General features: G+C 37.4%; 1 protein-coding gene across 1 annotated transcript in view; it reads right to left on the minus strand.

Moving 5' to 3' along the window:
- Positions 1-9,851, minus strand: part of LOC139738492 (lysosomal membrane ascorbate-dependent ferrireductase CYB561A3-like) — a 38,355-nt gene extending 28,504 nt beyond the window's left edge. Inside the window, exon 1 of the mRNA XM_071649118.1 lies at positions 9,825-9,851. The gene's annotated coding sequence lies outside the window, so the exon portion shown is untranslated. The remainder of the gene's footprint in view (positions 1-9,824) is intronic.
- Between the last annotated feature and the right edge of the window lie 7,423 nt (positions 9,852-17,274).

Genomic DNA, 17,274 nt, shown 5'->3' on the forward strand with positions numbered 1-17,274 from the left:
TCGCGGGGGTTTTATTTTCGCGAATTTCGCGAGTCGGGAGCTATTCGCGAAATTAACAACACGCGAAAATATTACCTTCCAAAATGAATCCCTCGCCTTGATGATACGAACATTTCAGTACTAGTATACCATGTCACGGCTTACCGAACAGACCATACTGGCTAAGCTTGTTTACGCACGTCCACGTCTACTTACGAATACTGTAGAGAGCCAATCCATTATCGCAAGGGGACCACTCATCAGAAATCTAGCGCGATGGACTTAACCACTTCAAAACTGTTGAATTCTAACTTACTAGTTCGCAGAGTTTGGCAAGTCTTTTTCATGCAGTGTATAACTAGTATCATTCTTATTTGCTAGTAAGTTGAAAATTCACACTTTCTTTGCCACTTCATATTTTCTCTGGTCCCCCAATCGCGAATTTAACCACTCGCGAAAATGTGTGACAGCGGCAATTCGCGAAAATTTATGTACGCGAAAATTATAGCGTATACAGTAATCTCATCTGGAACAGAGTACAGATAAGCTGGGGGGAGGGGGGGATGACAAATGGAATGACAATGGCTCACGCAGAATCTGAACATATACAACTGTATTATGTCAGTCAGACCGCAGCACGAACGGTAATGAGCAGTATGCTTCACATTTATCGTACTTCTCGTTTCACATATCTTGCTGTTCACTTCAACGAGAACTCGCGAGATTTTGCGAGGAAAGAGGAAGGGACCAACAAATTGTGAGGTCAAACAGATCATGCGTACAGGACATGGAAGGATACTGGTGTGATTTGATGTTTGAGAAATGCTCTTTTGTTTGATACATAAATTTCATATCTTTGATGTTTTTTAGGTCTCCTAGTAAGCAATGAAGTTTGAGCAATTTTCAGACTTTTTGTTGTCCTGGATTTGATTGATTTTCTTCTTTCCATGGACCTGACCCGTGCAAAAAAATGAATTTTACTTCTGTTCGTGATTTAGGCTTGACGAAAAGCCAAGCTAATAGCAAATGTAATAAAAAGTTAAAGTCACAAGGTTTTAAAGGGATTTTAATAGGTTCAAAGAACGACAGAATCACAAAGTGTACAGGAAGTTGCTTGAATGTTTTGTACACGTACATATGGTGGGAAATCGTATGGTTTTTACTGGCGCACTGTTCTGTCATCGCGCATTCATTTCATGTTTGTTTCATGTCTGGTGTGCTGTGAGGGAAGGAAGTTTGTTGAACTTTGCCAGCCAATCAGCGTGCTCCCATCAGTCTGCGACTGAAGATGTTTTGCACTCTCTGACTTCTTTCCGTGGACCTGACCCGTGTGAGACATCAACTAACCAAAGCTTGTTATATCTCAGCAGAATATATGCTAGAGATTCATTTAAGCTCATAAAAATGCAAAGTCGCTGCAAAAATCATAGTTTTTTGCAGCCCTGAACACATTACTCTATTTTGTTTTGTCACAACAGATTTTGTGTCATAATTACAATGTACATTGATTTTCATCCTTAAATGAGAACTGATTTTGTATCCATGAGAAAGAAAAGTTCTTGTACTTTCAGATGAAATGAGTTTTGCTTGGTTTTTAACAGGCGTATTGCGATAATGAGCTGTGAAATGGTGGGGTATTGTAATTGTATCTCATTACGTATTCATGCCATCGTTCGGCATCCATACGAGTACAATAAATGAGAGCACTTTCCACCATGCTGCGGTCTGCTGTGCACATGTACTTATACATTGTTTGGTTAATTAACACAAATTAACACTGCCAAAAAATCAGAACAAAAAGGTACGCAAAATCAAGCATCCCAGCAATTGTGAACCTCTTGAATTCTCTGTAATTGTATACTTGTATACATCACTCAACTATAATTAGAACAGTAACAAATTTTATTATGTATCTTTCATATGTGAATTGATAAGAATAAGATGCGTGCAATTAAGTAAGTATTTCAACAATTATGAAATTTTTGAAAAATTTGTTATTTCATCATGTATTTGCATTTGGAATCTCATGATTTATATTTCTTATAGAGTTGGGCAATCAAGTTCTCTGGTAATTGTGAAACTTTTGAACATTTTGCAATAACATTACTCATTGGCAAGTTGAACAAATAAAGCCTCATAGTGCCCACTGCATTTTGTAATTTGTTAAACCAAGAAATAAATAGTTACGTAGAATTAATTTTTGAAAATTTGAATTGCAATTTTTATATTTGAATGAAATCTGATTTTAATATCATATATTGTTGAAATTATATCTGTTAGTAATAAGGATATAATGTACAAATAGATTGAAACCGGCATTTCTATCTTTACGCTGTTTACATGATGTATGTACATGATCATCTGTTTATATAGGTATGAGTGTATGTCTGTGTATGGTTATGTTGATGAAGATAATATTTAAGTAAAAGGGGTATGTTACATTGATTTGTTTTTTTCTGGATTCGTTGTAATTTCATTTTTGATATATTTTATATATGATATACACACATGTACAGTCAACCTCGGATACCTCGAATTTGTCGGGACTGAAGAAAATGGTTCGACGTACGCGAATTTCGAGGTACGCGTACGTCGAATTTTCTTCGACTTATCCGATGTTTATCGATGTTCGACGTTTATCGATGTTCAACATGGTGTCTGTTATAGTGCCTACTGATTGTTTGCATGCTTGTCAATTGGAATTGAATCAACTTTTATATGAATGAATTGAGTGAAAATCGGAAATGAAATGAAAATTTCAGAAATAAAGATTTTGGTGGCCCGATCGCGCCACCAAAAAAAAAAAAAAGGTCAGATGTTTGCCTTTATACTTTTGAAAATGAACAGCGGTAACAATCGGCCCCGTAAGATGCTAAAATAAATGTCAGAGGTTTGCGTTTAATTGTGGAAATGAATGACGGTAATATTCGACTCGGTATGATACTAAAATAAATGTTGGATGTTTGCTCATACTTTTGGAAATGAGTACAATAAGACTCAGCTCTGTATGGTGCTAAAACTAATGTCAGATATTTGATTTTGCGTTCGGAAATAAATAAGGATAACATTCGGCTCCGGAAGACGCTGAAATAAAATGTCGAATTTTTGCTATGACGTTCGGAAATGAAAAACAATAACATTCAACTCCGTACGATGGTTAAATAAATGTCGGATGTTTCCTTATACTTTCGAAAGGAAATAACAATAGCATTGGCTCCGGAAGATGCTAAAATAGATATCAGATGATCGTTTTTATGTTCGGAAGTGAATAGCAGTAATATTCTGCTCCATCATGTCCATACGATGCTAAAATAACTGTCTGATGTTTGCCTTTAAATTTCGAGATGAATAACAGTAACATTCAGCTGCGTTTAATGGTAAAATTAATGTTTGATGTTTGCTTTGACGTTCGGAAAAGAGTAACAATAATATTCAACTCCTTACGATGATAAAATAAATGCTGGATGTTTGTTTTTACGTTCGAAAGTAAAATTGCAATAACATTTAGCTCCGGACGATGCTAAAATAAATGTTGAATGTTTGCTTTGATGTTCTGAAATGAATAACAATAATTCAACTCCGTACGCTGATAAAATAAATGCCGGATGTGTGCTTTTACGTTCGAAAGTACATGTCAATAACATTCAGCTCCGGAAGATGCTAAAATACATGTCGAATGACTGCTTTTACGTTTGGCATGTTTGGAAGTGAATAGCAGTAACATTCTGCCCCATACGATTATAAAAAAATATTGGATATTTGCTATGGTACATTTCGAAATAAATATCAGTAACATTCAGCAATACGTTTGATGGTCCAAAATGTCTGATGTCTGCCTTGATGTTCAAAAATGAAAAACACTAACATTCGGCTCCGTGCGATGATAAAATAATTGTCAGATGATTCATTTCACTTTCGGAAGTGGGCAGCAGTAACATTTGGCTCCGTTCGATAATGAAATAAATGTCGGATGTTTGAAATGAATAACGGTAATATTCTACTCCGTATGATGCAAAAATGAATAACAGATTGTTGCTTTTAACATTTGGAAATGATTAATGGTATTAATCCGCTCAGTTAGATGCGAAAACAAATAGCGGATGTTTGCTTTCACGTTTGGAAATGGATTAGGATAGCATTCAGCTCCGTAAGATTCTAAAATGAATGCTTGCTTTTACATTTAAAAATGAATAACGGTAACTTTTGGCTTTTTACAATGCTAGAACAAATGTCGGATGCTAACAAATGTCAGCAAATGCTCCCATTTTCTCATTTCAAATGTAAGTTTTGACCTCCTGAATATATAGGCATCAACTTTTATAATAATCTCTATGCCTATTTGTCTAATCTTAAAACCCAGAATAAGATGATTGAATTTTCTATTCATTTGTTTTAGACATGGGCATCTGTATCACTTCAATAATGCTTAATATTAATTTTTCTACATTTAGTAGGACCGATTTAGTTTTTCTAATGTTTTTCCTGATTTTTTTGTGTGTGTGTCACCAGATTTTACTTTCGACCACCAGAAAATAAAAATCAATGATATTGGTGGCCCGATAAAAGTTTGTGCGGAGCCCTGTGTATTCTGTTCTTCATTGTGATCGGCCTATACTTCCAGATTTTCATAATCGCATTGCTGGAAAAAAAAAAAGTTTCAGTGCTTGCGTTCTCGGGGAAGAATAAATGAAACAAACTTTGTGAAAGGCAAAAAAAAAAAATAGTTTAAAAAAAGGCACTACGCCAGGAGATTGATGTTTTGACAGTGGAGCGTGATTAATGGCAAAGATCTATATAAACTGTCAATGTAAGCAGGTGCGCCCCGACGGTTGAGAAATCTACGCGCACGGTATGACTATCTCGATAAAAAATCAGAACACAGTGGTTAAAGAAAAGCAGATGATGGGGCAGCGCGTAGTGCTATCGTAAGCACTCCATTGGCACGGGTGTTATGTGCCTACCATGTATGTGTGTTGGTAGGTGTTGGGGATTTTTCTTGTCAGCTGTGTATCGGGTGGGTATTTCTTAATTGGGCGTGCGATTGTTCTGGTATCAGAATATTTACAATCGAGTGTGACAACATTTGTGACATGTCTTCGCTGTCTTCGTTGTCCACGCGCACTTAATCGGAGATGCTGAGTGATGTTTGCAATTTCGATTCGAGCAACATGCTGGGAAAAACAATAAGTTAATTAAGATCGGGACATTAGATTTCCCTTCGAGGTAACCGAACTTCGAGTTATCTTTTTCGAGCTACGCGAATTTTAATACACGGAAACTCCATAGGAACAATCGGGACTTTCATTTTGCCCCCGAGGTAAGTGATATTCGGCTTATCCGACGTCGGGGTAGGGTATCCGAGTTTGACTGTATTTCCTGTTTCTCACTGTTGTGCGTGTACCAGGTATGTGTACAGTTTATTTACATGGTATGTCCAATTGCATACTACCACCATGTGATATATTTTTTTTCTGAAGTGCAGTGCAATAGTAATATGATACTAATGATATACAGCGTGTCCCAGAAAAAAACGAAACCGGGTTTCCATGCAACTTTTTACTATCGAAATCATACATTTTCTCTATGAGATATACATCAATGGAAAGATAAACTCTTCTTCTTTCATTTGATGTACAACTTAATGTTCATTGTTCATGCATGACTGAGTTAGAACAATGAAAAGTGGTGTTATCAAATTTTCATTTGCACGTGCAAATGGTGACTTTAAGTGAATTTTTCAGACTTATAACATTACGCTTTTGAAAAACAAAGTTCATAACCAAAATATTCATATTTTCTTCTTTCATATGAGACCTTACGTGTCAAATATGAATAACGCATGCTTGAGAAAAATCTGTATGAAAGCATGCTTTATTTTTACCAATTCTATGAATAAGCGACAAAACAAGCATTCAGCTCTCCCGTCTTAGCATTAGACAATGGGCTCATCTGCACTATTGAAATCACACAAAACAACCGCAGTGCTACAGTGAATGTTCGGGGGGGTTACAGAGAATGCTGTATGAGACGGACAGCCCTTTGTTCTCATTTATTTAGAATATGAGACATAATTACTAGGTGTTTCAAAAAACATTTCCCACTTTTGATTCTTAATAATTCCTAAACTATATCTCAAATAACATTGTCATTGATATGAGTTATAGCTGAATAGTGTACAATTTTGTCTGAGGTAGTTTGAATATGAAAGCATAAATCAGTTTCATGAAATCCATAATTAATTTCACAGTTAGGTTTCAGATTTTGCTCTGTTTTCAACCCTCTGTACAAAACGTTCACTTTGCACAGGGGTCAATGGGTGTGTGTGGGAGTGTGTGGTTAACACCCTGACAATGGTCCTGAACAATGGCCAGGGTTTGAATGCTTCATTATCTATTCATGAGAAATTCCACTATCACAACTAGTCTTTATTCAGCCTATGGCAATATCTGTGTAAAGTCAAACGCGTGCCGATACTGTCGTTGAGTGGCGACAGTGCTCTCCCTACTTCTGAAAAACGAAATTACAATGAAAATCTTCTGTTCTGTCGTAAACATGGTGACAGGAAGCAAAGAAAATCAATATAGAGCATACACTTGGGTATATGGAGCCTTAAATAAATCTACTGTGAAACAAATTGCCCCAGTGGAAAATGCTGCTGAACTCTTTACCAAAAATGATCTCTTTTTATCGAAAAAGCGACAAATTTGTCAGATTAGTAGACAGTTGTAATAACTATTAAAATGAAGAACTCTAATAGATCATTTATGCTTATTTATATCCCAGATTCAGTGATATTTAAAGAAAATTTGAAAATGATTGTCAACTGGAATGAAATGTGGTGTTTGCAAGCACATGGAAACATGTGCTTACTTTTTCGATGTGCATATGTTTTACCCTTTACCGTGCATGAATTCAGACTAGCAGTGCCCAGGGCAATCCACATGAATTATTGATTAAGCATTCATGTGCCAGGGAGCGCGAGACTGACGCCTCGTGAACAGGTGGTTCAGGCATGTCCATTGTTCCTGGCCATTGTCAGCACACACTCACATACACATCATTGGTTCCTGTGCAAAGTTCATTTTTGCACAGAGGACTAAAATTTGACCAAAATCTGAAACTTTACTTCAAAATCAATCTTAGATTTCACGAAACCAATTCATGCTTTTGCATCCAAATTGCTTTCAACAAAATTGTACACTATTCAGCTATTACTCATATCAATGACAGTTTTATCAAATGAATAGTTTTTGCACTGTTAATAATCAAAAGTGGGAAATGTTTTTTGAAACACCTAGTATTTATAATAATTGAAGACTAATATCGCGAGTATTCTCAGGCTGCACACAGTCCAATGGCTACGGGTAATCAACAATAACATTACAACAATGATACACATTTTGATGATTTTATACCTCAAACTTATTATAACTGAACAAACAGTTGTTCATTCCTCCCTACATTTCCCTCACGCGTGGTTAGTCCTTCATCACTGACAGGGTTTGGAAGTTTTTGAAGGGGGTGGCGAAGCAGAAAGAGAGGGTACATCACTTTATTTATCACTGAACTTGCGCTTCTAACATTTCAAAGGTGCAACTGCAGAGCAAAATGTTGTTGTTGTTGTTGTTTTTTTTTTTGGGGGGGGGGAGCTCGGAAGGTGTTTTTTTTCGCTCCGTTACTCCCACCCTACCTTCCCAAACATTCCGCTGATGAACACCCTTTGCTCTGTAGTTAGCTGCATGGTCACGCAAGCTCATGATCACGCGCTAATTTAGGACCCTATTCACAACCGAATCGTCCGTAACATTCCCTTTTACCCCCTCCCTTCATGTTTGTGGAAATTCATTGAAGCATGAAGGCCATTGTTATCTGCCAAGTCGGGCAGGAGTCGGGAAAGCTAACTGCTCCTTTTTTACTATCTATCTAGGATCTATCTGGGTAAAATGTAAGGATGTTTTCAATTCAAGTTTTCTCGAGCAGGTGTTGATCATTTTTTTTACGAATGGGATATCATATGAAAGGAAAAAGAATGGATATCAAAGCTATGATTCTATCTTTTGCAAAAGATTGCTGGAAAAGTCTGAAAAATTCATTCAAAGTTGTCATTTGCTCGTGCAAATGAAATTTTAGTAACGTTAGAACCACTGTCTATTGTTCTAACTCAGTCATGCATGAATTATGAACGTGTTGTGCATCGAATGAAAGAGGAGAAGTGTATCTTTCAATCCATGTACAACTCATAAAGTAAATATGTGATTATGATCGCAAAGAATTGCAATGAAACTCGGTTTCGTTTTTTCTGGGACACGCTGTATAGTGCTGAAAGGTGATTTGATATCAGTTTAGTAGAATGTCTGTTTGTTTTTTGAAGGATATGAACTGTTGTATTTTCGTTTTTTTCCATTATATGGTACTATATACATCCGCTGATTTAATGGTTTGTTTTTTTATTCGTTATGCTGCATGTGGAAATTTATTCTGCTCTAGCTATTATAGTACATGTAGACTAGATTGTCTGTTGTTGAATGTCTGTATAAGTATAGGTATCTATGTATGTTTACAGCAATATCACCACATGTGTATCGAGTTTTAATCTTGTGTAAATGTAATGCGTAATCATAGGACTGTAAGGAATATGATATTGGTATGACTGAATAATTTAATACTAGGTTTTTTAACTTTTTGATATTTTCCTTAACTGTGAATGTTCTGAATTCTGTAAATACTTAACATTAGTTAGTGTAATCATGCATGTACTTTTATTCTGTACGCATGACACTTTTAGTCTGCGGACTTACTGTTAGTGTTATGCTTCTTTTGATTTGAAATAAAACCAACTAGACTAGGCCTAGATGATAGATCTAATTATTAATATTAGAATCTACTTTTAAATTTACAGTAACTTAGTTTTTAGGCCAGCCAGGGCCTGGGGGGTCTAAATTATTTCAGGCTTCTAACTTCAGCACAGTCAAAGAGAAAGAAAATAAGATGAGAAGGAAGTTGAATTCAAAGGGGATTTGTTTCTAGTAATCTACATAATTTATAGGCCTAATTTGATAAATTAAATAGAATAGTATTACAAAAAGTGTATGTTTTACAATCATGTATTAACATTGTGGACTTCTCAAAGTGCTCATTTTACCTTAAAAGAAACATAATATTGAAATTAAAATGGTAATATGTTTTTAATTGATAAATTCATCTTAGGGATAGTAGAAAGTAATTGTTTTCATGATAGTATTTATTTTTCCATTTCATTTTTTTAATTACCGGTATGTATACAAAAACTGCAACCCCAGTATTTGATTTTGTTTTGTAGTAAAAATCCATTTTATTGTGCAATATTCATGATGGATAATTCCCATTTTTTCATATATCTTTTACTGTTTTGTAAACATATTATCCGTCCATCATCTAGTCAGCAAACAATCTTGACAGACATACAGTCACACGCAGGAAAAAATTAACTAAAACGATAAAAAAACAGACGCATCAAGATCACTTTCTTTCTTCCACATTTTACTGTCGAGCCGACGTAATTATTGTGGTTAAACACCAAACAGGCGGCTGTATCACAGACTACAACGATCGATTATCATCGTTATATCACTCTTCCACATAATCGATCATCCATCATGCTACACTGACACAGCCGTCGATCGGCGTACTTTTGAGTCAAAATTAGCTACTTTTCTTCTGTAATTGACTATGAAAGTTCATGAAACCGTCAGATATGGTCCATCTTGACATTTCTGATAGCCACAAGAAGTTTTCATTGACAAATTAAGGAAGGAAATGGTAGGTGTGCATGGTGTGCATTTGTACATGATTACCAGAATTCTTACCTAAAAAACGTCCTCCAATAAGATCGATCCTGCTCGATCCCGACTCAGGCTCAGCCCAGCCACATGGCCACTACAGGTCTGGATGCTGAGTGCTGCTGTGCTGTGCTGTGTCTCCTTTTGGCAGTCCGCCGCCAGTACAAGGAATGCAGCTAACAGTAACACTAACAGTTGTCGTGGGCTTCCAGACTGCCGCCTATGTGAAAGCGCTTCTGTAGCAGTGGAATCCACATCCGGCAGACACGCATCTGCGTTTTGCCACCAAAGAATTGCTGGTAAAATTACGGGGCTAGAAAAAAGCGAGAAGAAAATCCCCAACGCAAAAAGGCAACGGAATCGGCATGTTATCAGGTGACAGATCACGTGATATCAAGTAAGGTTTAGGCGTCACGCATTCTATTTTTAGAATTCCACACAGCATGCTAGCACACAGAGCTTGAGGAGAGCGTGCGGAGCTGGCTCTTGGGAATTGCACAATCACTATGCATGAGATGAGTAGATAGATTTAGAGGACTTAGAGGAGCATCAAACTGTGAAAAGCTTAAAAAGTGCCCGAGACATAGCCATAGGTTCGAGAAGAAAATCGACGAAACATAGACATAGCTGAGAGAAATGACGGTTCGCGGATCGCGATCGCGCAACACTTCTCTGTGCCCGATTACTGAGTAAACTAACCCATTGGTAGTCACTGTGCTGTGTGGGCCATGTCCATGAGGCCGGAGGAACTGGCAAAAGACGAGCAGAGAACGACGAGAGACGGAGAATGGTGGGTAACGTATATCTGTACAACTACATGTAAGTGGACAGGTGGGTGGAGATGGAAATTGACAACAAAAAAAGAAGCATGCAACGCAGCGTAGTAGACGGTATGTCAGTTCGGGAAACCCACTCACAAGGGGGGCCCCTCCTTATAAGTAACCCGTCCCCCTTATAAGTAACCCCGTCCCCCTTTTAAGTAACCCCCGGGGCACCCCTTATAAGGAGTCTCCACGCTTTTTTGCAATGCAACACGAAAATGAAAGGACTGCGGCAATTCGCTTCATTATGTCCATAAAGCTTCACAAGTTTCCTAGTTAATGTCATTATGTGTTTATATCCTCAGAATTCTCTTGACAATTTCAGGAAAAGGTCTTTTTCTTTCTTATCTGTGAAATACAGTGTAGCATCTGAACATAGAACTGTGACAATGAAGACGGCTTCATGAGGAGTCATCGGGGAAAAGTCTTGAAAGGTTTAGCTGTCTACAAACTGTCCACAATGTCAAAGCTACTTAACTCATTTCTTGGCAAGCTACGGTCTCCAAACCAGCTGTCCCCTGATGTAACTGGCAATACACCGTGTCCAGAGTGGGCTGGAGCAGCTGATCAAGAAGAAGACGGGTTCCTGCTGGTTGGGGAGACAGAGAATGAGCGAAACACAGTCCTCCCACCACACATGGTGAGAAGGAGTGAAAGCTGGCAGGGCAGTCCTCCTCCTTACCATACCCAAGTGAGTAGGAATATCATTGTGCGCGTGTGTTTGTGTGTGTGTGTGTGTGTGTGTGTCTATTTGTACTGGAAACTGATAGTTATCGACTAAGGGTCTGTATTAAGGTGTGTCATCACTGGTGCATACCTTGTAGTTTTGAAGTAAATTTGAAGTAGACATATTAATCAACCGACTTCATGAGACTCATCATGTCTAATTTTACTAAATGACACAAAGAATGGAAAAAGGACATCTGTTCTAACTTTGCTGCCAATGGCACACCCATTTTACTACCAAACAAATATGAAACCAATGGTTGGTCAAATCCAACACTCGCTTTCATATACACTCGTAGGGGCTTCGCTGCACTGTGTTGAAGAGTGTGCTCTCAGCATACATATGTAACTCCCTTGTCATACAAGAGAGTGTTCACAGCAAAGAAGTAACGGGTAATGTCCAAGGTGCATTGGTCCAACTTGTAGCATTCCTCATTCCCTTGTAACAAATGTGATTGAACAAAGTTACAGGCCAGTTGTACCCTCTGATGTTGACCTGTATATTATCTTAACAAGATATTGGGAGAACATGCTACAATTGTACACCAATCATACAATGACATTTTTTAATGACTTTTTGAACTGGATGTCAGAGTTATCATTTTTATTTTGTCTCACTATTCAGTAGGATGTCATTGTCCGTAACCCAAGAATTACGCACTTCATGTAATACAAATACAGTATGAGTCATATGGCAATGAATTTAATTTCAGACAAGATGTAACAAAATCATATACTGACACAATGAGTGCTGATACACAGGTAAGCTTAGTGTTGCAGAGGGAAGTGTATATACAAGTGTATTCACATTGCAATGTTAACTGCAGCTGCATCTTTGAAAGTGCACTTCTTTACTTCTGGATGACAGGTCCAACAAAGAGCCAGCTATGATCCCAGTTTGCTGGCCAATCAAAGTGGGCATTGGTCAGCGATGATCCATCAGACAGAGACACTCAGCAGCCCATGTGTTACGGAAAGCACAGACTGTTCTCATCAACGTCACCAGAGCTATGCTGCTTTAATGATGGAGGATGTGCCATTCAAGCTGTCTGATCAGATGAACTGTGTACAAATGCTCTCCAGAGACTCCTCATATTTTGGTATTCCCCAGTTGAGCAACTATAACCCAAGCAAGTACATTTATGACTTTGAACATGAGCACAGAGTTATACGGGAATTGGACAATGTGACTGAAGACATAACTGTTCAAAGTGATGTCACCCGTGAATAATGAGCTCCCAGTGAAAAAAAAAGAACAAGAAAGAGCTCCGCATTGTCATGGAGTGAAGTTTCTTCATATGCCAGCTGTCAATTATTAACTTCAAGAATGTATCATTTCTAATTGTGTGCATGGTATTCTAATTCATTGCACCACACTGTCACAAAAAGAGTGTATTTCCCTGCTAGGGGCTATATATATAGTATACGCCATATGGAATATTAGTGTGATACAGTATTTTGTGACTTGGGACTTGTGAGACATTTATCTGCGAGTGGTTGCATTTGCGACTGAAAATCACATTAATGGAATGAGAATGAAGTGCATGTGTACACTGTATTACCACCTTTAGAAAAAGTCGGCGATTTCCCACCTTGGATACTTGGTACAGGGCATTTATGTTACGCAAGGCATTTTATTCTATTTTTTTTTTTCGTCGTTATTGTTTTTAGTGAGTTACTAATTTCACCAATAGGTCAATTCTCAAAATTCATGAAAATAAAGACATGATAAACTTGACTGCACTTACAAACAGTTAATGGAATTATGTCAAGTACCTGTATTTGTAAAAAAGAGTTTCTTTTCGAGTACTTTCACAAGCATGGCTTCAGTTTAACAAACTTGTCTGTCTTCCACATGTAATCAATGGTTGAAAAAGTACAGTTAAGTCTGATATGTAAGGCATTACCTTACATGTAACTGTGGAAGTGGAAACCAGGATACTTACGTGAGTCTGATGTAGAGGATTGCTGCAGCACAATGCTTTCCAGTACAAGTACACTTGCATTGTAGACAACTTTATTGAGGATGACCTTTTAGGACTAAGAAAATTGAGCTGTCTTGTAAGTACAGGTTTCATTTTCTCACCTCATGATTTCCTGCTATATAGCAATACTGTCTGAGTCACAAATCCTGTTTGTACATGTCTCATATACACAAGTTTTACTTGGCTATTGGATGAAATGATTTTTGCCCACGTCCATTGCAATCATAAGAATCTCCTATGACTCTGAGTCTTCATTAATTTGCAGTTACATCCCATACATCACTTTCTGGCAAACAGTGTGTTATCTTGCAGTCAAACACTTATGTGTTTATCCATATCCCATGAAATATGGTAATACATGTGTATTTCAAGGAAACTATGGACATACTTATCTACATGTAGTGATGAATGCAAATGACAAGCATTGTCTGCCCAGTTTGATCTGCAGTAAACCTTGTGTGAGGTTGACATACACAGGACCGGAGAAAGTCTGACATTCACTGACATGAACGTCACCTTTCAAAATAACAGAAAATTCGGCTATGAATCTCATCAGTAGTTTAATGTACACTTGTATTCACAAGCTGTAAGCATGTCTGTTGCAATATGAAAACTGGTGAAACATTAATTCATTCTGAGAATTTGGATCCGTTGTGACAGTTAAAGCTTAGCTTTGCTAAGATTTGTGTGTGTTTGTGTGTGTGTGTGTGAAATTTCCCTGTGTTTCCATTTCAGTTCTTCACATGCACTGGCTATCGAGACCTTGTCACAATCACCAATGACATTAAAATTACTGTACTGTATATTAAAAATAGATAGCCCAAAGAAAAGTTGATTTTACTCCAGATCTATTGAGATGTGTTTGATAAATTATACATGTATTGGATACATTGTCTGCTTGGGACACAGGAATTGATGCACATACAATGTGTACTTTTTAGTACAGGTATCACTCCAGCCACAAATGCACTCCCTAGTAACAATTACAATTAAAATTGTAGATGATCATGATTGTTGATGGTATTGAAGATACAATTAATTTTTGCGTTTAAACCCCCCCCCCCCCCAATTTGACTGCAGATTGATGAACAGTCAGAAACTGCCGACCAAGGAGTCCATGTCTAAGAGTAGGAGACACGCACATACACACACACGCATTTGATGACACAATCATAAAAATTCTTCAAGCATGTCTGTGTGCAACATGTTCATTCGCTGGAGAAGTCAACATTGTATAAAGTTGAACCACATGGCTGATGATTAAGGATTCCTGTTACCATGTGTTCCATTGTTAGTTTTAGAAGTGAAAGTGTCTGTGGATTTACAAAGTATGCAAAGCAATTGACACAATTTTCCCAGTTCGAATCAAATGATGAATTGTTCTGTTATTCATTGGTGCCCTCAGAGGGAAAACAAATCTCAGTACTAACATACAGTGTATATGTCATTGTAATAAAGCAAATGGCTACCATGGTGTGCAATGTTCTTTACATGGGTGTAATCCTCATTGGACAGAAGTATCTTTAAAACTTTAAACAAGCAGATAAAATGTGTATTTTCAAATTGATTTTGAAATAAAAAGAGAAACTAGTTAAGAATCCAGCCTTCACACTCGCATTGGTGGAATTTATCAAGTCTTGATTTTGTTACTTCCCATCAATGGGTGATATTTCCTCTCTCTCTCTCTTTCTCTCTCTTGTTATACATATATGTGTACATGTGTATATATATATATATATATATATATATATATATATACACAACATATATATACATGTATATATATTACACACACATATGTTCCAAACATTTTATTTGACCCACGAATTGGCAGTAATACAATGTAGTAGTACAGTAGAAGGAATGTCACGATAGAGGAATGCATTAAAAGCCAATTGGTATTTATTAAAAATCCAAATTTTCGGGGCCTCCCTCCATGCAGGGATGAAAATGCTAAGTTATCTTCACAGTGATACATGTACATGTATTAACAATGGTATTGATGTCCTATTAGTGTGCGTGATTTCAGTATAACCAAAGCAATTAAAAAAACAACAAAACAACAACAAAAAACATATGCATGCCAACTGCCCTTATGAGAGTGACATACTTGACGTCATAATGGAGTTAACCTCACACTGAGACGGCGCGCGCTGCACAAAGGATCAGAATGAGACCATGAAAACAATAGAAGCGTCATGAACAAATGGCAATGGAGTGATTGTAGTGTGCATGTATGTATATATTACACAGGAGAGAAGAGAGAAAGATATGAAGGGAGGGAAGAAAGAAAGGAAAGAAAGAAAAAGAAAATTAAGAAGGGGGCGAGGAAAATGCCGAACATGTGGTACTAGTAATGTGCATAGACCAAGTACGTTGCCCAGTGTACTACTATGAAGACCTAGATTAGAGGGAAATGATCAATGGTAGCAAGACAGATGGATTAGTATCATCAGAATACGTATGGGCTGAGCCAGGAAAGATCTTTTTTCATGCCCATTTCAAAACTGCGGTTCTGAACACTGGATCACTGTTCTGCCCAATTCCCGTCTACAGCCGATTTGTATCCCCCACCGAAGATGCATACAGCTACTTTCTTTGAGCTAGTAGTCTACCATGTATAGTGGTATTGGTAAGGCCTACTGTGATGGCATGTCTTTCTAGCGTATAGATCAAATAGTGCATTTACAGATCTCTGATGTTTGCATGTGTGTGTATGTGTGCGGAGAGAGTTTGGGTGTCCAGACCCCTGAACATGTGAATGCAGGCCCCACCTTTACCAAGTGTATTGTACAGCTACATTTGTTTCATTATTCAACTCGACTATTAAACATTGTAAACACTGGGAGGTGAATTCATCGGATAGACAACTTTTGAGAGTACACGTATTTGCAAATTTAGACCAAAATACAAGTATATTTTTGTACAATAATAGGAAAAAATGACTAAATCATACAAATACAAAGTAAACAACAGATGTATCTACAACACATTAGAACAGTTCATTTGTATGGGTAATTCATATGATTTGAAGTTAACTTTTTATTTCAATACAAAATAATTACCTGTGTAATTTGCCAGTCGATTATAACAGCTTTCATCAGTGGACTGACCAGTCTTTGACCTTGATCACATGATGGTCGAATAGCATGTCACAGACTTTCCAAAGACTTAGGAAACTGTTTCATAGGTCAGAGACAGTAATGGCTGACCCTTAAGTAGTAGAGGAAGAAAATCTACACACTCAATAGGCTCTCTCAAACTGCAGCTATCCTCGGTGGGTTTGAAATAACATCAGCCATGTCAAGAAAGAAAAGTGATCATGAACAAAGACAGCACTACATCAGTAAAAGGACAGATTGTACTCCCTTATGTCATAAGAGTTTCATTCCCTGTGGAGGAATTTCAAAAATTTGGCATTTAGGGTTAGCTTCAACCCAACTAGGACACTAATGTCAATGCTTAGTAGCACTGAAGGACAAACCTCAGGACATCACTTGTACCATGTAGGCCTACAGGATACCTTGTCAAGGAAGGACAATTTAATTGAAGGTGTTAGCCTGGGATTGTACATCACGAAAAGGGAATGCTCATCTAGGACCAGATTTCTTAACACAGATGTCCCACTTTGCCTCCTCTGAATTTTTCAGGCACATTTACACTGTACCTCCTGAACAGCATGGGGACCTAATGCACTAAGAACCTCAATATCATGAAAGGGGAGTCAATGAAACAATTTATATCAGAGCCTATCAATCATGTCACAACAAGGACAGGGGACACTTCAAACTTCCAAAGGTCTATGACCCACTAATCAACTGCCATATAATCAAGTTTAAGACTAGTCAGTGAGCTGATGAAAGCTGTAGAATTGACAGCTGAATATTGAGGGAGTAAATGTTTCATATTGAGATCTAACTTAGTTTTCACTTCTAATCATATTTA

The sequence above is a fragment of the Diadema antillarum genome, unplaced genomic scaffold, assembly GCF_040938485.1.
Source record: "Diadema antillarum isolate AM-2024a unplaced genomic scaffold, OU_Dant_1.0 seq00000746_RagTag, whole genome shotgun sequence".
NCBI lineage: Eukaryota > Metazoa > Echinodermata > Echinoidea > Diadematoida > Diadematidae > Diadema > Diadema antillarum.